The following is a 27,302-nucleotide window of genomic DNA, read 5'->3' as shown; positions in this document are numbered from 1 at the left end:
TAGTCTAATGGTATGTCAATTGTCTCCTATCTTAGAGGTGTAAGGTTCAAACCTTTACTTGTAACTCATTGTATGCATTAGGCTTATTATATATTTTTGTGGAATGACCACCTAAACACACATTACACGTGCACATTCATGTGTTTAACATACACATCTAACCATCACTCCTTTCATACATGTGCATATTGCATCTTCTCGATTTCCCTCGTTCCACGCGATTTTCACATTGTTGCCGAAAATCTTCACGACATCCACCTGAGACTTTTACTGCAGACACGATACCCCAAAGTTCCCGCTTTACTTGGGCGTATCCTCATTGTCGTTCGCTAAGAACCTTTGCTCCGAACCGGATGGCGTACCGTATTCTATCTTCTCCTTCTTGGTTGATGACCCATCCAATTCCCGTTGGACTCGTATCTACCGTGACGTAGATGGGCATCCCTTCTTTGTAGATGGCTTTCCTTAAAGCTGGTGCTGCCACTAGTAGCCCTTTTAACCTCTTCATTGCCTCTTTGTGTATTGGTTCCCATTTGAATTTTCTCCCTTATTTCAGTAAGCTATACAAGGGTTCGACCACATGATCATAGTGCGGAATCCAAATGTGATAGAATGCACATGTTCCTAAGAACGCAGAAGGTAGAGCAACGCCGCATGATCTATGTGAAACATAAATTTCCGCCCCAACAAATAATGGTGGAATTTATTGATGTTATATATCATTCCCAGCGCCTCTCGTTCTGTTGTGGAGTAGTTACATTCGGCCGTTGATAGTTTTTGACTGGCGTAGTAGACTGGTCTTTACCAATTCGGTTCCGTGAGTTGCAACAATGCACTGCCTATTGCTATATGTAAAGCATCCACAAAAACATGAAATGGTTTTACCCAATCCGGTGGTTGTACGACCGATGCTTGCGTTAACATTATTTTAAGTGCGTCGTACACTTTTTCTTTGACTGTCGTCCATTTGAAAGGTGTACAGTGTACGACGGCGTGTAGTGGTGTAGCGAAATCTGCCAAATATCGTAACATATAACTATGCCAACGTATCTGTCCCAAAAAACGGCTAAGGGCTTTGGCAGTTGTTGGTGTTTTTGCCTGAATGATCGCGGAAATTTTATTCGGGTCTATCGCCATCCCTTCCTTGCTTACGATGTGGCTGAGAAGGGCTCCATTGGTGAGGCTGAATGCGCATTTAACCGGATTCAGACTTAAGCGTGAAGTACGGCAACGCTCCAGACAAAGTCGTAAATGACTTAGATGTTTAGTTGTTGCCCCATACATTGCGAAATCGTCCAGAAAGATTTGCAGAAAGGCGGGTATGTATTCCCAAAAAAATTTCGTAATTGTCCATTGAAATGTGGCAGGCGCCGTCTTTAGCCCAAACATCATGATTACCGCGACATAAACCCCCTAGTCAGTGACAAACGCCTTCTTCTCTTGGTCGTCAGGATGCATGCGCACTTGATTATATTCGCTAAAGCCGTCCCGAAAATTGTACATGTCATGCCCTGCGATTGCGTTTAGTACGCTATCGGTGAAAGGTAAGGGGAACACATCTGTAATTGTTACGGCGTTCAATTTCCGATAGTCTACGCAAACACGGATTTTGCCATTTTTCTTTGGTACTACGATGGGCTTAGCCACATAGCTTGCTTAACTGGTCGTATAAAATCTGCCTTGAGAAGTTTGTCAATTTTCTCTTTTACGCGAGCCACATAATTCGGATTCATGCGATATCGACGTTGTTGTATGCGTTTCGCATCGGTAGCTAAGTTGATCTTATGCTGGTAAAACTTCGGGTCCAACCTCTTCATGTCTTCGTGGGACCAAGCGAACACATCTTTATAGTCCTTGAGCAATGCTATCATTGCTTCCTTCTGACTCGGGGATAAATCCTTTGCAATCGAAAGCACTCGTGGATCCGTTGTCGTTCCGACGTTGACGTCCTCCAATGCTGAGGCTGAGACTCGCCGTGATATTTCCATTTCTCGATCAAACGCTGCTAATGCCCTGCTTAGCTCTAGTAACGATTCTGGATCTGGCTCGTACGCCTCTTCTTGAAGCGTATTACTGGGCGCGTAGTCTGCAACGGTTTTCATAATATCAATTTCAAATAATGGGACAATTCGCGGGTGGTCATCAAGGTATGCTTCCAGCTCCGCATCATCTACCCCTTCTAGCATATTTATGTCTTCCGCATATGATGGTGTTATGCACTTGGTGTTGAGAAATCGTTGCGGAATTAATCACAATGATCCGAAGAAGCTGAAATACGAATCACACCAAAATGCGAGAAAAAAACAAGATAGACGTCTATACATAGATATTTACGTGGAAACCCTAAAACGGGGAAAACCACAGGTGAACAAAATCTTCACTATACAAAGTGGATATACAACACCGAGAGGAATACAACACTCTATCGAGTGTATCAGCCACGCAGGGCTCTTCGCGTCTATTGTTACAAACACAACTATGGCGCGGCTCATATTACTCTCTCTCTCTCTCACGCTCTCTTGCGTTCTACTGTTTTGCACTCATCACACTCTACCTAAAAGTTTGCCCTAGTTATATATATACTTACACAAATTTTTGGTTATTTACATACGTAGCCCTCATGGGGTGCACACTTAGACTATTTACAAGTATAGTCTCTCGAGTTGGCTATTTACATGATTCTGGTTTCGGCCACAGCCTATCGGCCTCAGCCGAGTTCCTCATCAACTCGGCTCCTGTTTTCTGACTTTTCGACTGTCGGCTTTCCGAATAGTCGGATCATCCTCCCACTAGAGGGACATATTCCCAACAACCTCCCCCTTCACTCCTGTGGGAGGAAATTTGTCAGTCCTGTATTTTGTCGGTAGACTCTGAGTCTGTCCATAGGTAGGTTCTTCGTCAACATGTCAGATCCATTGTCATCGGTATGGATCTTCACAAGGGAAAACTCTCCTTCTTCGACTCTCTCCGGCAACCAGTGATACCTTCTCTGTATGTGTTTGGTCCGGGAGTGATATGCCGCGTTCTTGGCTAGGTGTATGGCACTTTGACAGTCATAGTGAAGCAAGAAATCCTTTTGCTTCATGCCTAGTTCGGTGAGAAAGTTTCTCATCCAGATCATCTCTTTTTCGGCCTCTACCGCTGCCATATACTCTGCCTCTGTAGTTGACAAGGCTACAGACTTCTACAGTCGTGACTGCCACGACACTGCTCCCCTTGCATAGGTCATCACGTACCCTGACGTGGATCAGCTTGAGTCGGTATCTCCAGACATGTCCGAATTGGTAAAACCTTCCAGCATAGGTTTTCCGACACCATACCTTAGGCACACCTCCGAGGTGCCTTTCAGGTACCTGAGTATCCACTTCACTGCTGCCCAGTGTTCTCTCCTTGGATTACTCATATATTGGCTTACTGCTCCCACAACAAATGCTATGTCCAGTCTCATACAGACCATAGCATACATTAGACAGCCGACAACCGAGGCATATGGTACCTTCTTCATCTCAGCCTTTTCCTTCTGCCCTTTCGGACACTGCGTCGCATTCAATCTGCAATTTGTCGGCAACATTGAGCCGACCGGCTTTGCGTTCGACATGTTGAACCTCTCTAGGATCTTCGTCACATACTTTTGTTGTGACAACCATAACACCTTCCGAGCTCTATCTCGGGTTATGTGCATTCCTAGGATTTTCTTTGCCGGTCCAAGGTCTTTCATGGCAAATGACTTCCCGAGAGCTTTCTTCAAGATTCCAATCTTCCTTGTGTCTTGACCGACTATCAACATATCATCAACATATAGCAAGAGAATCAAGAAATCTCCTTCCTCGTACCTTTTGACGAACACACAATGATTGGCCTGTGTTTTTTGGAACTGATGTTCCATCATGAAGGACTCGAATTTCTTGTACCATTGGCGTGGAGCTTGTTTCAGACCGTACAAGCTTTTCCTCAGTCGACACACTAGATTCTCTTTCCCTTTCTCCTCAAAGCCTTCGGGTTGTTGCATGTAAATTTCTTCTTCTAGCTCCCTGTGCAAAAATGAGGTTTTGACATCGAACTATTCGATATCCAGATCCATGATGGCCGCTATGCTCAGAATAGTTCGAATCGATGTCATCTTCACGACTGGTGCGAATATTTCGTCAAAGTCGACGCCCTTCTTTTGTTGGAAACCCTTCACCACTATGCGAGCTTTATACCTGGGCTCGATGTCGACTTCTCCAGTCAATCTTCACCTTGTAGAACCATTTATTCTTGAGTGCTCTCTTACCTTTTGGCAGCTCTACTAGGTGGTAGGTGTAATTCGCGTGCAAGGATTCCATCTCCTCTTGCATCGCGCTCAACCATTTTTCTTTGTTGTCATCGGCAATGGCTTCTTCATAGCACTCCGGTTCACTGTCATTAGTCAAGAGGACGTATTGACAGACATATGTAATCAGTGCCTTCCTTTCTCTGAGTGGGTATCTTCGTCCACTCATTGTTGGCTCCAGTCCGGCTGTCTCTGCCAACTCTTCTCTCTGCTCGGCATCTCCAGGTTAGATAACTCCAACTCATATTCATCAATTGACTTCAGCAGCTCTGCCGACTTTGACTCATAGTCTGTTGATCTTTCCGAGTTGACCGACTCAGATTCAGCTTTGTCGGCCAACTGTCTCCTTACAGCTATCGGTGATGAGTCACTTGGCATTAAGTCGATGGTAGTCGAGGTTGACTGGGGAGTCGGTTCCAACTTCTGTTGCTTCCAGTCTTCAATTGTCTTGTCTTCTAGAAAGACTACATCCTGACTTCTCACTACCTTCTTGTCAACTAGGTTCCATAGCCTGTAGCCAAACTCATCTTCCGAGTATTCCATGAATATGCATGCTTTCAACTTGCTGTCGAGCTTAGACCTCTAATCCTTTGGTACATGCATATACGCCAAACATCCAAACACCCTCAGGTGTTGATAGGAGATATCCTTCCCTGTCCACAGCCTTTGTGGGACATCACCCTTTAATGGCACTGAGGGAGACCTATTGATCAGATAAACAGCTGTGTACAATGCCTCAACCCAATAGGATTTCGGCAGTTTCGCATGAGAGATCATGCTCCTTACTCTCTCCATGATCGTTCGATTCATCCTCTCTGCAAACCCGTTCAACTTTGGGGTCTTTGGTATTGTGTATTCGATTCGAATACCTTGGCTCTTGCAATATTCCTCGAACTTCCCTTTATACTTGCCACCATTGTCGGTTCGAACAACCTTCAGTTTCTGACCCGACTCTCTTTCGGTTCTTTCCTGGAACTCCTTGAAAACTGACAGTGCTTGATCCTTCGAGCTCGGTACGAAGGCCCATGTTTTCCGACTGTAGTCGTCAATAAACGTTACAAAGTATTGTCCTCCTCGATGCGATGGAGCATCCACATAGCACACGTCTGTGTGTACTAGTTCCAGTGCAACTTCTCTTCTCCTCGGTGGTCTCGAGTGGAATGCTATCCTGTTCTGCTTTTCGGCTAAGCAGTCGACACACTTCTCCAGGTGCACTCCCTTGACTTCTCGTAGAAGTTTCTGGCCGGCTAGCAGGTGCATTCCCTTTTCACTCATGTGGCCTAGCCTTTTGTACCATATCTCTCTTGCCGAGTCGGTTGTGTCGGGAACTGCAACGCTCCTTATGCGCAACACTCGGCCACAACCGAGCTTAGAATCATACACAGAAAACAGGAAACGGAAAACACGCGACACAAAGGAGAGAAGAGCACACAGGATGTTTACGTGGAAAACCCAAACTAAGGGAAAAACCACGGCAGCCCACAGGCTGCAAACTATCACTATGTTGGAATGTACAAACAGTGAGTTCACAGAGGCAACGACCTCGTGCTCACGATCTTTGCCACAGGCGGCGGTTACAACAGAGGCAGCGACCTCTTTCTCTCTATCTCTCTCTCTGTACACTGTTACGCACTCTAATCTCGTGCAAAACAGGAATGACAACAACAGTAACTAAAAGTTTGCCCTAAGTCATATTTATACTAATATGACTTTTCGGCTATTTACAAATATAGCCTCGATGGACTCTTAGAAACATATTTACGAATATGTCTCTTCATCCGGTTCTCACCGGGTCTGCATCATCCGGCTCTCCGTAGCCGGGTACTCCTCATCCGGATCTCACCGGGTCTGCACCATCCCGCTCTTCGTAGCCGGGTACTCCTCACCCGGTTCTCACCGAGTCTGCGTCATCTGGCTCTCCGTAGCTGGGTACTCCTCATCCGGTTCTCACCGGGTCTGCGTCATCCGGCTCTCCGTAGCCGGGTACTCCTCATCCGGTTCTCGCCGGGTCTGCACCTTCCGGCTCTCCGTAGCCAGGTACTCCTCAACCGGTTTCCCATCCGGAGGGACCTGTCTCCCAACAAACTCCCCCTTCACTCCGACATGGGGTGTCTTACCAGTCCGATCCGCTTCCGGCATGCATTCAACTTGTCGGGTATTAGAACTTTGGTTAGCATATCTGACCCGTTCTCGGTCGTGTGGATCTTCGTCTGTGCGAACTCCTGGTCATCTACTCTTTCCCGGATCCAGTGATACCTTCGCTGGATATGCTTCGTCCGGGAATGGTAGGCCGCATTCTTAGCAAGGCGGATGGCACTTTGACTGTCGCAATAGAGCCGGTATTCATCTTGCCGGATACCGAGCTCTCCGATGAAGTCCTTCATCCATAATATTTCCTTGCCGGCTTCCACAGCCGCCATGTACTCTGTCAAGATTCGAACTCTTGACACGACCATGTTATAATCTACTATTATGAGTTAACCAAGATATCTAGTACTAGTTATGTATGTAATTGGTCCTTATTATTTTGCTAGCATCATGTGCATAGTTGCTCCCTTGTAGTATTTACACTTGGCACATGCATGCATACCTACATGCTCTATTGTAGATTCACATGCGTGCAACAAGTGTGCATGCCATGTAGTATAAATAGAGGAGTTCACCTTGAAGGAATTCAAGGTGAACAACACCAGTTATGGAGTCTTTCCTTTAGTACTATCTTCTTTCTTGTCCATTTGGTTATCTTCTTGGTTGTCTCTTGAGTTTATGATCCGTGACAGTTTGTTCACCCCCAAACTGACGGGCAAACGGAGCGTGTCAACCAAATCCTTGAGCAGTATCTTCGGTGCTCGGTTAGTTACCAACAAGATGATTGGGTCAACTTACTTTCGCTCGCGGAATTCGCCTACAATAATTCTCTCCATGCATCGACTGGCGTCACTCCCTTCTTTGCCAACTATGGTTTACATCCTCGCTTCAACATTTCCCTTCCTACCACTTCCGTGAACCCTTCGGCGGAGGATCGTGCCCGCATTTTGGAAGAAGTACATCATGATTTATCCTTGGAGCTTAGTCTTGCTAATGAACGATACAAGAAGCAGGCTGATCGCCATCGATCTTCCACTCCACACTTTGTCGTTGGAGACATGGTCTGGTTGTTACGTCGACACATCTCTACTACTCGTCCATGTGCGAAACTTGATTACAAGAAGTTGGGACCATTCCGTATCATCGAGTGCATCAATCCCGTCGCCTTCCGGCTCGCCCTTCCATCCCACTTCCGGATTCACGATGTTTTTCATGTCTCCCTCCTCGAACCCCATTATGCTTCACAACTCCCAGGACGTCAAGCCCCACCACCACCACCTGTGCAGTTGACGACAGGGGAGGAATACGAGGTCGACCAAATCCTTGACTCGCGTTGGCACCGTCGACACTTGCAATACCTCGTCCTATGGAGGGGTTACCCCATGTCTGAGGCCACATGGGAACCATCGGCAAATTTACAAAATGCCCCAGAGGTCGTCCAAGATTTTCATCACCGATATCCCCACAAACCAGCGGCCGATTTGGGAAGGCGGCGTAAGAGGGGGGATAATGTCAAGATTCGAACTCTTGACACGACCATGTTATAATCTACTATTATGAGTTAACCAAGATATCTAGTACTAGTTATGTATGTAATTGGTCCTTATTATTTTGCTAGCATCATGTGCATAGTTGCTCCCTTGTAGTATTTACACTTGGCACATGCATGCATACCTACATGCTCTATTGTAGATTCACATGCGTGCAACAAGTGTGCATGCCATGTAGTATAAATAGAGGAGTTCACCTTGAAGGAATTCAAGGTGAACAACACCAGTTATGGAGTCTTTCCTTTAGTACTATCTTCTTTCTTGTCCATTTGGTTATCTTCTTGGTTGTCTCTTGAGTTTATGATCCGTGACATACTCCGCCTCTGTGGGGCCGGACCGGAAGGGAACGAAGGCAATCGCGGCAAGTGAAGAAGAGTTGATGCTCATCACCGAGGAGTGTGAGATAAACCTTGCCGACGATGAGATGACCTGGGTGGTAGACTCCGAAGCATCGTTCCACCTTACCACGGACCGGAAATGATTCTCATCCTACTCAGCCGGTGATCACGGCTGTGTCCGGATGGGGAATGAAGGTACATGCCGAATTGTCGGCATAGGAGACGTGTGGCTGTCAACACCAACCGGATGCAAGTTGCTGCTGAAGGATGTCTGACACGTTCCGGAGGTTCGTCTGAACTTGATATCAGCCGGTTGGCTAGATGATGAAGGCTACACGGGTAGCATCCGGAATAGTGTCATGAAGTTTAGCAAAGGGAGCTTGATTGTAGCTCGGGCCCAGAAGGTCAACACACTGTACCTGATGAATGCCCGGTTATGTCCGGAAGAAGTGAACGTGGCATTCGACACTGCCGGTGAGCTGTGGCACAAGAGGTTGTGTCACATGAGCGAGAAGGGGATGAAGAGGCTTGCAGACGACAACCTCATTCCAGTGAAGAACGTGCACTTAGAGAAGTGCATTGATTGTCTGGCCGGTAAACAAAACCGGACCTCCTTCCGACCAAGGCCACCGGTGAGACGTAATGCACCACTGGAGTTGGTGCATACGGATGTGTGTCAAGTAGACACGAAGTCACATGCCGGAGTGCAGTACTTCGTGACTTTCATAGATGACCATAGCTGGAAGCTGTGGGCCACACCGTTGAAGACGAAGGATCAGGTGTTATCCGTCTTCAAAGAGCTCCACGCGAGAGTGGAAAGAGAAACCGGCCGGAAGCTGAAGGCGGTTCGAGCAGATAACGGAGGAGAATACCGGGGGCAGTTCGAGGAGTACTGCCGCTCGAAGGGAATCCGGCTCGAATTTACCGTGCCGAAGATGCCGGAACTCAACGGACTGGCCGAGAGGATGAACCGGACCATAGTGGAGAGGGTCCAGAGTATGCTAGCGCATGCAAAACTACCCAAGAAGTTTTGGGATGAGGCATTGTCGACGGCGACATAAGTGATAAACAGATCACCCTCAGTACCCTTGGACGGAGACACGCCACAAAGGGTATGGACCGGTAAGGAAGTGTCCTACCGGCATCTGAAGGTGTTCGGGTGTCTCGCGTACGTGCATGTAGCAAAGGACCGCAGAGGAAAGTTAGATCCAAAGACCCGGCCGTGCATATTCCTCGGTTACAGTGACGATGAGTTTGGCTACCGAGTGTGGGACCCGGTCGACAAGACGGTATTCCGGAGTCGAGATATTATCTTCATGGAGGACAAGACGCTCGCCGACTAGGAGTCGGAGAACAAGATAATGAACTCCGAGTCGACCCGTAAGGATAGACTCTACGATGAGCAGACCCAACCGGCGAGAGACCGGTTAGCACTCGAAGAACCAGCCGGATACGGTGAGGATACCGAACCAGCAGAAGAAGAAGTAGAGGAAGCTGAAACCGGAACCGGCCTAGACCTCGAATCGGATTCGGATGAAGAGCAAATGGAGGAGCCGGCTACTGAAGACCAAAGACGGAGATATCCTCTAAGAGAGAGAAGGGCCCCCCGGAGATTTCCGGATGTAGAGCATGTTCTGCTGACCGATGAAGGGGAACCGGAAAGCTTCGAAGAAGCGAAGGAAGACACCCACAACCGAAAATGGTTAAGTGCCATGCAGGATGAGATGGATTCCCTGCATGAGAACCATACGTACGAATTGGTGGAGTTGCCGAAAGGAAAGCGGGCACTCCGAAACAAGTGGGTGTACAAGTTGAAACCGGGAGATGCCGGCAACCCCCCGAGATACATAGCTAGGATCGTGGTGAAGAGGTTCCAGCAGAAGAAGGGCGTGGACTTCGACGAGATATTTGCCCCGGTAGTAAAGATGACCTCCATCCGGATGGTGCTGAGTATAGCGGCAAGTATGGACCTTGAGGTAGAGCAGCTGGACATGAAGACGGCATTCCTTCACGGTGATCTCAAAGAGGAGATCTACATGCAGCAACCGGAAGGATTTGTGGAGAAAGGGAAGGAGCACCTGGTATGCCAGCTGAAGAAGAGCCTGTACGGACTAAAGCAGGCTCCCCGACAATGGTATCGGAAGTTCGATTCCTTCATGACCGATCAAGGGTACCACAAGACGCAGGCCGATCACTGCGTGTTTGTGAAGAAGTTTGAAGGAGGCGACTTCCTGATACTCCTCCTGTACATGGATGGCATGTTGATCGTCGGACGTGACCAAGTCAAAATACGGATGCTGAAGAAGGCTCTCAACCGGACCTTCTCAATGAAAGACTTGGGTCCGGCAAGACATATGCTAGGGATGCATATCATTCGGGACCGGTCAGTGAAGCAATTATGGCTGTCACAGGAGAAGTATGTGACAAAGGTGCTTCACCAGTTCAACATATCAGAGGCGAAACCGCTCGGATCAGCACTTCCGGCAAACTGCAGGCTATCCGGCAAGCAAAGCCCTAAGACGAAAGCAGAGAAGGCGGATATGATGAAGATCCCATATGCCTATGCCGTCGGGAGCTTGATGTACGGAATGGTGTGTACCCGACCGGATATAGGATACGCAGTCGGAGTGGTGAGCCGGTTTATGAGCAATCCTGGCAAGGAGCACTGGAACGCGGTCAAATGGATACTCTAATATTTGAAGGGCACTTCAAATATGTGGCTCCGATTCGGCTTCGGAAAACCTCAACTGGACGGTTTCACCGATTCGGACATGTCGGCTGATGTGGATACCAGCCGGTCTACATTCGGGTATGTGATGACATATGCACGGGGAGCTGTTTCGTGGCAGTCGAGGCTGCAGAAGACGGTTGCATTGTCGACCACAAAGGCGGAATACATGGCGGTTGTGGAAGCCGGCAAGGAAATATTATGGGATGAAGGACTTCATCAGACAACTCGGTATCCGGCAAGAGGAATACCGACTTTATTGCGACAGTCAAAGTGCCATCCACCTTGCTAAGAATGCGGCCTACCATTCCCGGACGAAGCATATCCAGCGGAGGTATCATTGGATCCGGGAAAGAGTAGACGACCAGGAGTTCGCACTGACGAAGATCCACACGGCCGAGAACGAGTTAGATTTGCTGACCAAAGTGCTGACACCCGACAAGCTGGACGCATGCCGGAAGCGGATCAGACTGGTAAGACACCCCATGCCGGAGTGAAGGGGGAGTTTGTTGGGAGACAGGTCCCTCTGGATGGGAAACCGGATGAGGAGTACCAGGCTACGGAGAGCCGGATGATGTAGACTCGGTGAAGACCGGATGAGGAGTACCCGGCTACGGAGAGCCGGATGATGCAGACCCGGTCAAGACTGGATGAGGAGTACTCGGCTACGGAGAGCCGGATGATGCAGACCTGGTGAAGACCGGATGAGGAGTACCCCGCTACGGAGAGCCGGATGATGCAGACCCGGTGAGCAATGCTCTTCGGATGAAGAGACATATTCGTAAATATGTTTTCTGAAGAGCCCACCGTGGCTATATTTGTGAATAGCCGAAAAGTCATATTAGTATAAATATGACTTAGGGCAAACTTTTAGGTGGTTGTTGTCATTCTTCTTGTTGGTGTAAGAAGAAGAGAGAGCACGTAACGTTGTATAGAGAGAGAGAGAGAAAGAGGTCGTTGCCTCTGTTGTAACCGCCGCCTGTGGCGAAGATTGTGAGTCCGAGGTCGTTGCCTCCGTGAACTCACTGTTTTGTACATTCTTACATAGTGACAGTTTGCAGCCTGTGGGCTGCCATGGTTTTTCCCCTAGTATGGGGTTTTCCACGTAAACCTTATGTGTATCATTCTAAGCTTGGTTGTGGCCGAGCGTTGCGCATAAGGAACGACGAGTTCCCGTCACCTTCCGGTTTGGTCCCCAACAGTCTTTACCGTTCCGGTCCGGTGTCCGCTTTGAATCGGTGCCGTCGGTTTCCTTGTCTTTACGGAAGTGACGACAGTTCTTCTGGAAGTGTCCTGGCTTGCCGCAATAGAACTAATTAGGCCTCCCCCTCGACTTTGACCGTGTCTCCGACTTCTCCCGGTTCTGGGGACTACGATGTCTGTGTCTTCCGCGTTCCGATTCGGTAAGTAGCGCTATGGAGTCGGAGCTCGTATCCTTATCTTTCCGACGCGCCTCCTCATCTAGCAAGCTCGACTTCAGTCATGCTAGGGATAACCGTTTTCCTTCCGGTCCGGCGTTGCCCAAATTGCCGACCATCGTCTCCCAGCTATCCGGGAGGGAACTGAGCAAGAGTAGTGCTAGTACCTCGTCGGCGAGAGGTACTTCCAATGATGTTGCTTGGTGTATAAGCCCCTGGAAGGCATTCATGTGCTCCACCATGCTGGAGCCATCTTGGTACCGGAGTCTTACTAGCTTTCGGAATATCGAAACCTGATTAACAGCATTTTTGTTTTGAAACATAATGCCGATCTTCTCCTAGAGCTCATGAGCCTTGCTCTCTTCAATGAAGTTGTTGTATAGGCTCATGTCGATGAAGCACTGTATGTGCGCCGTTGTCTTCATATGCATCACCTCCCATATCGTGGCGTCGATTTTGTCTGGTCTCTTGTCCCCAAACTGAACCGGCACCCAAAGATCTTTTACCACGAGCATATCCCTCATCTTCGACTTCCACACTGAATAGTTAGAGCCGGTGAGCTTGAACATGCCGCCCAACGATTCATCCATTTTCTGTGTCATTTCACTCTTATACCACTTGTCGGGAACTGCAACGCTCCTTATGCGCAAAGCTCGGCCACAACCGAGCTTAGAATCATACACAGAAAACAGGAAACGGAAAACACGCGACACAAAGGAGAGAAGAGCACACAGGATGTTTACGTTGTCGTGAAGATTTTCGGCAATAGTGTGAAAATCCCATAAAACGTACGAAATCGAGTATGAATCACATAATACAATAATTGTGAAGATAACATTTTTAATATCTAAGAACAAAATGATGGAGGTTTCGAATGCACTTTATTACATGAGAAATGGACAACTAAATGTCAAGATATGAGGGTATAAAGTTTGTGGAAAGAAAAGAGAAAATTGTGAGATATCCCACATAGGTACGACAAATACGGCTCTCATCATATATAAGGTGGAGCAAAAGATATTATCTTTGTGTCTATGTGTGGAGCACAGAGAGTTCAAGGTAACTTGAGCTAAGAGTGCAGGTGGGCTAGCTACTCGTAAAGGGTTTTGGCCAACCAAAACCGGACCGGCGATGGAGACGGTGAACCGACGGCATCCGACGACGGCACCGACATCCGGCGATGTAGATGGTGAACCGACGGCACCGGCATCCGGTGAGGCACCGGTAACCGACGGCATACGGCGACAGCACCGGCATTCGGCGACTATATAAATAAATATATAAATATATATACAAATATACATATACAAGGAGGGGAAGTAAGGATTCGAACCTTGCATCTCTGAGTTATGAGTCAATTGGCTTACCATTAAGCCATACTATTTAGTTAAAATTATATTTCTATCATTGTACTTTTATATGTAAATTCTCATACGTGAGAGCTAAAATGAGTGACATGGTTATCATGCACCACATGTAATACATAAGCGCCAAATGGCAAACATGCAATTTATGCATGTCTTGTACCCTCACATGCATCATATGCATGAGAGCATCTATAAAAGAAGGAAGGGGGAGGAGAAAAAACACGGTTTTTTTTATGAAAATTAAGAGGAAGAAATTCGTTATCAAATTGATCGTGTAACTTGTTTCTTAAATCTAAAGTTAAATTTTCAATCAATCTCTCTCAATCGTGTGATCTCAACTTCTCTCTTTCCCAATCTATCTTAAGTACTTTCTCGCTAAAGCTTACGCCAAAGCTTGTACCGACTTTGAATCCTTCCGGTCCAGAACCCCGGCGGTTCCGCCTCACGATCCGCGCGTAGTGACGGATCTTCACGACATAATTAGGTGGTGAACCCGACGTGAAAGAGGCGGTAGGAAGGATCAAGTCGAGATTAATACTTGGAGATGGCGTCCTCAAGCAACCAAGCAGGAGAGCTCGAAAGGATGATGCTAATCGTCGAGCAAATGATGAGATCTCGGGACAACGACGCGAGCGTGGAGAAGGCTGTCGATCGTGTCATGGAGCTCGAGGGCCAATTCGATGGAAGGAACGTTACGAAGTTCCTTGATGCATATAGAAGGGAGATGAATTAGAGGGACGTGTCCGAGGCACATCAAATCGTAAGCTTCAAGAGAGTTGTCACCAACAACATCCAAAGACGCGTCATCGAGCTTCAAGAAGGTAAGACAACATGGTCCGAGTTCGAGAAAACGATACTAGCAGAGTTCGTGACTGAAGACTCAACGAGGATGGCTCGACATGCCCTGATGAAGTGGATAGAGAAGAAGAATAAGAAGATGAGTGTCTCGAGGGTGTAGGACAAATTCGACCAGATGTTTAGTCGTCTCCCCAATACGGACCAAGTGTTGTTGGAAGAAGACAAGACTTTGTACTTCTTGAAGGCCGTGGACATAAAGGATAGACGGGAGTTGGGGACTCTTCTCGAAGATGATACCCAAGCAAATGGGCTTGTAGCGGACTGGATCGCGGTGAAGCGGGCATGCAATAGGCTCGACAAGCGTCGCCAATAGGTTGATGACACCGACTTGACAGGATCAACTACCACGGAGAAAGCAAGACCGCCGAAAGTAGCTGAGCCGCCAAGACAAAGTAACGTGGAAGAAAAGAAGATTGATGACGACATCATTGAAGAGCTAGCGAAGAAGTTTGAGGAGGTCACACTAGTCAACATGAATCGTCGGGGCCCTAAAGGAAAAGAACCCTTTAGATGTGACGGGAACTGTACACTCCCTCTACGCAACGCTTGGCCACAACCGAGCTAAGGATCATACACAGAAAAACGGGAAATAAATTCACGCGACACAAAAGAAAAGAAAGGGTCCACAGAATGTTTGCGTGGAAAACCCAAAGAGGGAAAAACCACGGCAGCCCACAGGCTGCAAACTATCACTATGTTGGAATGTACAAAGCAGTGAGTTCACGGAGGCAACGACCTCGTACTCACGATCCTCGCCACAGGCGGCGGTTACAACAGAGGCAGCGACCTCTTTCTCTCTCTCTCTCTCTCTCTGTACACTATTACGTGCTCTCTCTTCTTCTTGCACCAACAAGAAAATGACAACCTCACTCTATTACTAAAAGTTTGCCCTAAGTCATATTTATACTAATATGACTTTTCGGCTATTTACAAATGTAGCCTCGATGGGCTCTCAGAAACATATTTACGAATATGTCTCTTCATCCGGTTCTCACCGGGTCCGTACCATCCGGCTCTCCGTAGCCGAGTACTCCTCATCCGGTTCATACCGGGCCTGCACCATCCGGCTCTCCGTAGCCGGGTACTCCTCATCCGGTTTCAGTCGAGGCCTATCGGCCGAGGCCAAGTTTGTTCATCGGCACTGTTCTTCTCCCTTCCCATCCGGAGGGACCTGTTTCCCAACAAGATGCGTGTGGTGCGGTAGCATGGACCACATGAGAAGGGATTGTGCGAGTCTTCGAGAGGCGATTCGACAAAATATCGTATACATAAAGGACAACATGATCTGCTCAAGCGAGACTAGAAGACCCCTACGGGTGAATTTCGGAAGAGGAGGAATGAAGAGATCTATGGAGGATGCCGATGCGACTCATGTGGATGCGATGCACTATGCTGCGTCGGCCGGAATAAGAGTCGGGAAAGACAAGACTGAAGCTGCTAGAGCGGGAGCAAAGTTTTGGACTTCCGTTCTCGAATATGAGAAGAAGGGAAAAATCACATCGAACGAGGTAGAGCTTGCGGACCGAAGCGTGCAAAACATAACCGGAAAACGAGGTAGTGCTTACGAACCTAAAGAAGATTCTCGAAGAACGAGTTCTTGATAGCCACGTAACTTTGTCCTTGAGAAAATTTCTTGGCATTACGAAGAAGGAGTTCCATGACACGATCGTGGACCTTGTAAAGAGAAAGAGACAACAATCGGACGAGGGAAGAAGAGAAGCCGCAAAAAGCAAAAACGAATGCCATAACGATGGCAAGAGACGAAATCGATGAAGATATGGTGGACAACCACTACACTCGACCTCATTGGGCACGAGCGACAACGGAGACGCCGGTGAAGATCGGGGAGAAGAAAGAGACCGTGGTAGCCTTGATCGACCACGACTCGGAGATCAACCTCATGTCAACCGACTTCTACAAAAAAGGAAGATGGCCAATCAATACAAACCACGGATGGAATATTTGCGCGGCAACAAAGTCTACGGAGCTTGTCCCAATGTCAGAGTCACGATCGGGGATGTGGAGATGGATCAACACTTCTTCGTACAAGAATCGGCGTCGCATCCTGTCATCCTAGGGCAACCTTATATCATATCATCTCGGATGGAGACCAAAGTGTTCGATAATGGAGCAGCCTTCGCACGAATAAAGAGTCTTGACAACCAAAGATCGGTCCAATTCCTAACGGTGCGAGCCAATCATGAAAGGAATCAAGATAGTCTCGGAGGCGAATCCTCGGATTTTTAGAGCGGACTATTGAAGCATGGGGCACAAATAGTCCGAGCAATCACAAGACCCCACAAGAAAGAAGAGTGTGTGGATTGCAAGGAGAAGCAACATGTGTCACACCTAGTGGCGCATGTAAACTAGTACTACCCGACAAGAAGCACAAGCGCCGGATACAAGAATTCGAGAAGATGTTGAAAGAAGAGAATATAATAGAAGAAGGAGAGTTCGTGACTCATATTATGGAAGAAGCCTCATTTAACGACACCATCGGCGAAATCGAGGACGTCGTGGACTTGAGCTATCTTCACAACGAACGCGTGATTTCGGTTAACTCCGTCAACATGTACGCTATCATCGATGAATACCGTCGTGGCATCTCGATGAAGGAAGCTGACATCAACACGAAATATAAAACGGTGGATAAGAAGATCAAGCCAGTTGCGGTTCTGCTACCGAAAGATAGCTGGCAAAAGATGAAGGAAGTCGCTAACGATCCAAGCTTAAGAGATCCGAAGAAGATAGGTCATGACTTCACCAAAGAGACGAAGGGGAAGCTACGAGTTGGAAAGGAGGATTTCCTTCTCCCTGAAGAGGAGCAAATGTTTCACGATATGCTTGAGAGACATGGGAAGGCTTTCACATTCTTCCCACGAGAAATCGGATGCGCCGACCCAAAGGTTATAGAGCCGATGGTGATCTTCACGGTGCCTCATGTGCCTTGGAATTTGAAACCAATACCGGTTCCGAGAGCACACCTTCCGAAGCTGATCGAGCTCTTAAAGGAGAAGGTGAGTATGGGAATTCTAGAACCGTCGAATGCTCCTTATTCCAATAGGTGGTTCACAGTGCCGGAGAAGAATGGATCATTGCGATTCATCCAGGATCTTCAACCCGTCAACAAGGTGACAATTCGAAATGCCGGAATCGGTCCGAGCGTGGACGAATTTGCTGAAGCGTTTGCGGGCCGGTCCATCTACTCCATTGGCGATCTCTACTCCGGATATGACCAATTCCAATTGGCGATCGACAGTCGGGACATTACAACCATGAGGACTCCGATCGGGCTTGTGCGGATGTGTACCTTACCCCAAGGCGCAACGAACTCGGTGGCTCATATGTTGAATGCCATGAATAAAGTCTTGAAGGATTGCATTCCGGACATCACGATGCCATTCTTGGATGATATTCCGATAAAAGGATGTTCGGATGAGGAGAAAGATGAATCGAAAGATAAGGAAGGTTGTAGAAAGTTCGTTGCGGATCATATGAAAGATTGCGAGAAGGTGCTTCAAAGGCTCGAAGATGCGAATTTCACATTTTCGGGAGAAAAATCCGCATTCGGGCAACCGGAGATCTTGGTGGTAGGTCACTTGTGTGGAGCATACGGCCGGAAGCCCTCGCCATCCAAAGTGAACGCAATCCAAGACATGAAAGAAGAATGCGAAAACCAAACGGAGGTTCGAAGGTTCCTTGGAGCGTGCGCATTTTATCATATATGGATTCCTCACTACGCTCATGTCACCGAACCGTTATATGGACTACTAAAGAAAAGAATAAAGTTCGAATGGCAAGACGATCACACAAAGGCGATGCGAAGATTAAAGAAATTGCTTCTTGAAGCTCCGGCACTAAGGAAGGCCGACTATGCCAAAGGGAAACCAACTTACGTGACCGTAGATACGAGTCCAACCGGAATCGGGTGAGTCATCAACCAAGAAGGTGAAGATAATGCGTTATATGCCGTCCGGTTCGGAGCAAAGGTTCTCAGCGAACGGCAACAAAGATATGCCCAAGTCAAGCGGGAACTTTGGGGTATTGTGTCAGCAGTGAAGACGGACAAAGATTACCTGATCGGGTCAGAAGTGATAATAGAGACAGATTGTCTCCCAATTCTCGGAATGAGGAGGCCCTACGAATCCGAAAGAAAGCTTACCGATACTTCTTGAAGGGAGGATTCCTTTGGCGACATCCAAAAAGAAGGACAGGAATACCACGTCGAGTGGTGGTAAAGAAAGAAGAGCAAGAGACGCTGATGAACGAATTCCACGAGAGTGCTTGGGCAGGTCATAGAGGAACATGGGCGACGTTCGAAAAGTTGAAGGAGAAGTACTGGTGGCCAAGCATGTACAAAGCTGTACTCCATTTCGTGTCCACATGCGAAACTTGCCAAGTATATTCAAATATACGTCATCGTGATGAGTTAAAGCCGACATACCCACTCACCATACGCTTCAAATGGATGGTGGATCTGGTCTCGATGCCAATGGGAGTGGGACAAATGAAGTACTTAGCGCTAGCAAGGGAAGACTTGACAAATCAAATGGAAGGACGAGCCTTGACAAATAAGACGACTTCAGCCGTTTGCAAATTTCTACTTGAAGATGTTGTTTGCCGATATGGATGTGTAGGGAAGATAGTGGCCAACCGAGGGGAGTTGGACGCGCACGAAGCGACGGAGCTCTTCGAAAGACTAGGCGTGAAGCTCTCCCTCACGACTGCCTACAATCCGGAAGCAAATGGGAAGATCGAGCGAGGGCATGGACCTATCGTTAAAGCCATCGTACGGGCATGTAACGGTCGAGTCGGGAATTGGCCACGACTATTGCCCTATGCCTTGTGGGCCGATAGAACGACACATAGCTCAGTGACAGGGTATATGCCGACGGAGCTTATGTATGAACAAAAGCCGATTATGCCCATCGAAAGGACGATCGCCTCATGGGTAGCGATACGGTGGGAGAACGAGATGAGCCGAGAAGAGTTATTAGCGGCGCGGATAAGGCAACTTGAAAGAAGACCTGAAGATTTAGAAAAAGCGCGAAAGATGATGAAGGCAGCCCGAGTAAAGAACAAATTTTGGTTCGACAACACGCATCGACTTCGTCCCAAGAAGATTGAAGAAGGGGATTGGGTTTTGGTTTACGAAAACACCCTTGACAATCAACACAGTACAGCAAGGAAGTTTGCAAGAAGATGGTTCGGGCTGTATGTGGTGACAAGTGCCAATGATAATGCCACATACCACCTTGCGGAACTAGACGGATCTGAAGAGGTATAGACACGTAAGAGTGTAACACGCGTCACGTTTTATGCTCGATTATAATGTAAAAGGAACACAACAACACACACACAATGACACAAAAAAGATTACACAAGATTTAACGTGGAAAAACCCTCAATGAGGGAAACAACCACGGGACAAAAGTCCAAAACCAATCCACTATCAAGAAAGAGATACAACACAAAGTACAAGTTCTACTTCTAGATATACTAGAAATATGTAGAGATATGTAGCATAATACTACCGACAAAAATGGTACAATAATCCAAAGGGATAAGACTATCTCTCAAGCATATAGTAGAAAAGAAGAGAGAAGAAAACCCAGATAAGAATGTCCACAAGTCGAAGTAGTAGCCGTGTAGATCTCACGTTGAGTAGCGGAGATGGAAAGAAGATTAAGAGTAGATGAGTCGAGCACCAAGCTTCACCAAGCTCCACCAAGCTTCACCAAGCTTCACCAAGCTTCACTAAGCTTCTCTATGCTTCACAATGCTTCACTCTCCTTCACACTCTCATACTTTGTTCTCATCTCTTCCCATATATATATATCTCCTTTCCACCTTCTCTTTGTCTCTCTCAAAACAAAAACGGTCGTTTTGTTTTGTTTTACTCTTTATTATTATTATTACTATTATTATTTTCTTTCTTTACTCACTAAAAAACGTAACTTACATTTACCCTTTTAAAGAATAAAGTAAGGGTAATAATTACTAAAGAAACAAAACTTTTGTTTTGTTTCATATTACTATCTAATAATAATAATAATAAATGTTATTAAAAAAAAACAAAACAAAATAGTGACCGGATAATTAACAATCTCCCCCTCCGGTCACACAAGGAGAGAATTGCTTGTGTCTCAATTCATCTCCATTCCGGCAAGCTTGGCACATAGCTCAAGCTTCTCCCTTGGAACCACCTTTGTTAGCATGTCAGCAACGTTGTCATCAGTGTGAACTTTCTCTAGTTGCAACTTTTGCTCCTCGATAGCTAATCGTAACCAATGATACCTCACATCAATATGTTTTGTTCGTGAGTGATACATTGAGTTCTTGCTTAGGTCCATTGCACTTTGACTGTCACAAAAAACCACATAAGTTAATTGGCTCAAACCCAATTCTAAAAGAAACCTTTTCATCCAAAGCATTTCTTTGCCAGCCTCAGTTGCCGCAATGTATTCAGCTTCCGTAGTGGACAAGGCAACACACTTTTGCAATTTGGATTGCCATGATATAGCTCCCCCTGCAAAAGTAAATAAGAAACCGGATGTAGATTTTCTACCATCAAGATCTCCAGCCATGTCCGCATCTGTAAAGCCTTCAAGAATTGGTTTAGAACCTCCAAAACAAATGCACAACTTAGATGTACCTCTCAAATACCGTAAAATCCATTTTACGGCATTCCAATGAGATTTACCAGGGTTAGAGAGATACCTACTCACTGTACCAACTGCATGTGCAATATCTGGTCGTGTGCTAACCATAGCATACATTAAATATCCAACCGCCGAGGCATAGGGAATCGATGACATCTCATCTCTTTCCTCCTCGGTAATTGGACAACATTTCCTACTCAATTTAAAGTGAGTGGCAAGAGGAGTACTTACTGGTTTCGAATATTGCATGTTGAACCTTTCGAGGATTCTTTCTATGTACGTTTCTTGTGAAAGCCACAATTTCTTTGATTCTCTATCACGAGTTATTTGCATACCTAAAATGTGCTTAGAAGGCCCTAAATCTTTCATGTCAAAAGTTTTAGATAACTCCACTTTTAACCTATTAATCATATTTAGGTCTTGCCCAACAATTAGCATATCATCAACATACAAAAGAAGTATAATAAAATTACCATCCTCAAATTGTTTAACATACACACAATGGTCCGCATTAGTTCTTTTATAACCTTGATTCACCATAAAAGAATCAAACTTTTTATACCATTGGCGCGGTGCTTGTTTTAGGCCATAGAGACTCTTTTTCAACCTACATACCAAATGTTCTTTCCCTTTCTCTTTAAAACCCTCTGGTTGTTCCATGTATATTTCCTCATCTAGATCACCATGTAAAAAAGCAGTTTTCACATCTAATTGTTCAAGTTCAAGGTTTAAACTAGCTACCAAACCTAACACAATTCGTATTGAACTTAATTTCACAACTGGTGAGAAAATTTCATCAAAGTCAATTCCTTTCTTTTGACCATATCCTTTTACTACCAAACGAGCTTTATATTTTATAAAGTTATCATCACCCCTTTTCAACTTAAACACCCATTTATTTTTCAAAGCTTTCCTACCCTTAGGAAGTTCAACTAGCTCAAATGTGTTATTCTTTTTCAAAGAATTAATTTCTTCATGCATGGCCTCTACCCAACTATCTTTGTCTTTAAGAGTTTGCAGATCATGAAAACTTTCCGGTTCACCGTCATTAGTGAGTAAAACATATTCAGAGCTAGGATACCTCATGGATGGTCGTCGTTCTCTAGTAGATCTCCTTAAAGGTTGATTTGCCACCTCTTGTAATGGGAGTTCCTCCCCCCGCTCAAGACCTGTCTTTGGCAAAACAACATCATTACTAGCATCATCTATAATCAACGGCTCAACAACATCCTCATGTTGCTCTTCTTGTTGTGAGGCACTCTCTTGTGTATCATCATCCATCATAGGAATTGGTTCAATATCTACTAGGTCACCATCTGAAGGGGTATTTGACCTTTCCGCCTTGTCAATGTCCTCAATGGTTTGGTCTTCGATGAACACTACGTCACGACTCCTAATAAGCTTCTTTCCCACAGGATCGTAACACCTATAACCAAAATCATCTTGACCATATCCAATAAAAATGCATTGTTTAGATTTAGCATCTAACTTTGATCTTTCATCCTTGGGTATATGCACAAAACACTTACACCCAAACACACGTAAATAATCATAAGAGACATCTTTACCATACCATACTCTATTTGGTACATCACCTTGCAATGCGGTAGTAGGAGATAAATTAATGATATGTGCAACAGTATTCAAAGCCTCACCCCAAAATGATTTAGGTAACCTTGCATCTGAGAGTAAGCACCTAACTCTTTCAACTAAGGTTCTATTCATTCTTTCGGCCAAACCATTTAATTGGGGAGTCTTAGGAGGGGTTCTTTGATGTTTGATACCTTGCTCTCGACAATACGCATCGAAAGATCCACAGTATTCGCCACCATTATCGCTACGAATACACTTCAGTTTCTTCCCTGTTTCTCTCTCAACAAAAACATGAAACTCTTTAAAAACATCAAAAACTTGATCTTTTGATTTCAACATTCGAACCCAAAGCTTCCTAGAATGATCATCAATGAAAGTAACAAAATAAAGTGCTCCACCCATTGACCTTACCTTCAAGGGTCCACACACATCAGAATGCACTAGATCGAGTATACCTTTTCGTCGAAGAGAAGAATGCTTAAAGGAAACCCTCTTAGCCTTCCCTGCCAAACAGTGATCACATGTATCTAACTTCACATCTTTTAAACCTGGTAGGACGTTCTTTTTTGCTAGAAAGTCAAGTCCCTTTTCACTAATATGGGACAATCTCTTATGCCACAATTTTGAAACATCTTGATTTTCAACTGCATTGACAAAGTCAGTAGAGACAGAAGCTTGCAAAAGATATAAACCATTATGACAACATTTATTAGCTTTCGCAATAATCATAGAACCCTTACAAATTTTCCACTTACCATTTTGAGACGCATGACTATAACCCTCGTCATCTAATGTACCTGTGGAGATTAGATCCAACCTAATATCGGGCACGTGTCGTACTTGATGTAGAATCAACTTAGATCCTGTGTTGGTTTGCAAGCAAATGGTTCCTGTGCCGATTACCTTTGCGAATCCATCATTCCCCATCTTCACAACACCATAGTCACCTGGAGTGTAAGATGAGAAAAAATCCCTTCTGGACGTAACATGGTGGGAGGCACCACTATCAAGAACCCAAGTGGTTTCATGGCTACTTATGTTAACTTCATTGTAACTTGTACATACAACAAGTAAATCATTAGAGGAAGCAACATTAACAAAATCGATATTGTCATTCACATTTTTCTTATCTTTCATGTAGTTGACACCTTATTTTCCTTCTTCCATTTGAAACAATATTTCTTTATGTGACCTGTCTTACCACAAAAATGACAAACTAAATCTTTATATTTAGACTTTGACTTACTTCTACTTCTACCTTTGTTGTTTCGGTCATCACTCCTCTTTTGGCTTCTTCCTCTATTTTCTGCAATGAAGGCGTCCATGTTTGATGTTGCTCCTTGCATCCTTCGCCGAATTTCTTCATTTAGAATTCCACTCTTCACAAGTTCCATTGTCATGCCTTCCTTAGGAGCCGCACTAGCTAGAGTAACCCTAAATGTTTCCCATGACTCGGGAAGAGTATTTAGCAACCATAAAGAAAGAACTTCTTCTTCAAACTTTATACCCATGCTAGACAATTGATCAAAACATCCTTGAAACTCATTTAAATGATCTAAAACCGACTTATTTTCTTTATAAGTCAAATGCATTGCTTGTTTAAGTAAAAACAACTTATTGTTACCAGTTCTAGAAGCATATAAGGTTTCTAATTTATTCCACAAAGTCTTTGCATTTGTTTCATTCACAATATGATTCAAGACATTATCTCCTACCCATTGTCGAATGAAAGCACATACTTGTTCATTTTCAAAATCCCACTCCTCATTATTTTTCTTTTCGGGTTTAATTTTTGCAAATATAGGTAAATGCATATTTTTAACAAAAAGCAAATCTTTCATTTTTCCTTTCCATTTTTGATAGTTCGTGCCATTTAAAACAACCATTGTTGATGTGTTTGCCTCCATTTATAATTGAGCAAAAAAAAAAAAAAACACAACCTCCGCTCTGATACCACTTGATGAGGTATAGACACGTAAGAGTGTAACACGCGTCACGTTTTATGCTCGATTATAATGTAAAAGGAACACAACAACACACACACAATGACACAAAAAAGATTACACAAGATTTAACGTGGAAAAACCCTCAATGAGGGAAACAACCACGGGACAAAAGTCCAAAACCAATCCACTATCAAGAAAGAGATACAACACAAAGTACAAGTTCTACTTCTAGATATACTAGAAATATGTAGAGATATGTAGCATAATACTACCGACAAAAATGGTACAATAATCCAAAGGGATAAGACTATCTCTCAAGCATATAGTAGAAAAGAAGAGAGAAGAAAACCCGGATAAGAATGTCCACAAGTCGAAGTAGTAGCCGTGTAGATCTCACGTTGAGTAGCGGAGATGGAAAGAAGATTAAGAGTAGATGAGTCGAGCACCAAGCTTCACCAAGCTCCACCAAGCTCCACCAAGCTTCACCAAGCTTCACCAAGCTTCACTAAGCTTCTCTATGCTTCACAATGCTTCACTCTCCTTCACACTCTCATACTTTGTTCTCATCTCTTCCCATATATATATATCTCCTTTCCACCTTCTCTTTGTCTCTCTCAAAACAAAAACGGTCGTTTTGTTTTGTTTTACTCTTTATTATTATTATTACTATTATTATTTTCTTTCTTTACTCACTAAAAAACGTAACTTACATTTACCCTTTTAAAGAATAAAGTAAGGGTAATAATTACTAAAGAAACAAAACTTTTGTTTTGTTTCATATTACTATCTAATAATAATAATAATAAATGTTATTAAAAAGAAACAAAACAAAATAGTGACCGGATAATTAACAGGATCAAGGTTGGTCGTACCCATTGCAGGAAAAAGAGTAAAGATTTTCAAGAAAAGACAAGACAAGGATCTTGACCTCGATTACCTCGACGATGAACATAATAGGCCGGATGAAAATGAAGACATGGAGGAATCTAATTGATCATCGTAGCCGAAATCTCACTTTCTCTCTTCTTGGCACGTACCGGAGGACGTGCGGTTTGGTGGGGGTGGATGTTGTGAAGATTTTCGGCAATAGTGTGAAAATCCCATAAAACATACGAAATCGAGTATGAATCACATAATACAATAATTGTGAAGATAAAATTTTTAATATCTAAGTACAAAATGATGGAGGTTTCGAATGCACTTTATTACACGAGAAATGGACAACTAAATGTCAAGATATGAGGGTATAAAGTTTGTGAAAAGAAAAGAGAAAATTGTGAGATATCCCACATAGGCACAACAAATACGGCTCTCATCATATATAAGGTGGAGCAAAAGATATTATCTTTGTGTCTATGTGTGGAGCATAGAGAGTTCAAGGTAACTTGAACTAAGAGTGCAGGTGGGCTAGCTACTCGTAAAGGGTTTTGGCCAACCAAAATCGGACCGACGATGGAGACGGTGAACCGATGGCATCCGGCGAGGCACCGGTAACGGCATCCGGCGACTATATAAGTAAATATATAAATATATATACAAATATACATATACAAGGAGGGGAAGTAAGGATTCGAACCTAGCATCTCCGAGTTATGAGTCAATTGGCTTACCATTAAGCCATGCTATTTAGTTGAAATTATATTTCTATCATTGTACTTTTACATGTAAATTCTCATACGTGAGAGCTAAAATGAGTGACATGGTTTTCATGCATCACATGTAATACATAAGCGCCAAATGGCAAACATGCAATTTATGCATGTCTTGTACCCTCACATGCATCATATGCATGAGAGCATCTATAAAAGAAGGAAGGGGGAGGAGAAAAAACACGGTTTTTTTTATGAAAATTAAGAGGAAGAAGTTTGTTATCAAATTGATCGTGTAACTTGTTTCTTAAATCTAAAGTTAAAACTTCAATCAATCTCTCTCAATTGTGTGATCTCAACTTCTCTCTTTCCCAATCTATCTTAAGTACTTTCTCGCTAAAGCTTACGCCAAAGCTTGTACCGACTTTGAATCCTTCCGGTCCAGAACCCCGGCGGTTCCGCCTCACGATCCGCGCGTAGTGACGGATCTTCACGACAACGTGGAAAACCCAAACTAAGGGAAAAACCACGGCAGCCCACAGGCTGCAAACTATCACTATGTGGGAATGTACAAACAGTGAGTTCACGGAGGCAACGACCTCGTGCTCACGATCTTCGCCACAGGCGGCGGTTACAACAGAGGCAACGACCTCTTTCTCTCTCTCTCTCTCTCTGTACACTGTTACGCGCTCTAATCTCGTGCAAAACAGGAATGACAACAACAGTAACTAAAAGTTTGCCCTAAGTCATATTTATACTAATATGACTTTTCGGCTATTTACAAATATAGCCTCGATGGACTCTCAGAAACATATTTACGAATATGTCTCTTCATCCGGTTCTCACCGGGTCT

The 27,302-nt window shown here is 44.9% G+C and overlaps 1 long non-coding RNA gene across 1 annotated transcript; it reads right to left on the bottom strand.

The window, feature by feature from the left end:
* Positions 1 to 20,045: 20,045 nt before the first annotated feature.
* On the bottom strand, positions 20,046 to 25,627 carry LOC147854017 (uncharacterized). Its single transcript, XR_015531229.1, has 2 exons — positions 25,407 to 25,627; positions 20,046 to 20,473 (listed from the first exon to the last, which is right to left on the bottom strand). It is a non-coding gene; the product is annotated as an uncharacterized LOC147854017 (long non-coding RNA).
* Positions 25,628 to 27,302: the final 1,675 nt, after the last annotated feature.

The sequence above is a fragment of the Azolla caroliniana genome, unplaced genomic scaffold (genome assembly GCF_043228905.1).
Source record: "Azolla caroliniana isolate FFs.n. ecotype wild unplaced genomic scaffold, voAzoCaro1.0.p SCAF_16, whole genome shotgun sequence".
NCBI lineage: Eukaryota > Viridiplantae > Streptophyta > Polypodiopsida > Salviniales > Salviniaceae > Azolla > Azolla caroliniana.
The sequence above is the reverse complement of the archived record's forward strand: the minus strand, read 5'-3'. Positions and strand labels throughout refer to the sequence as shown.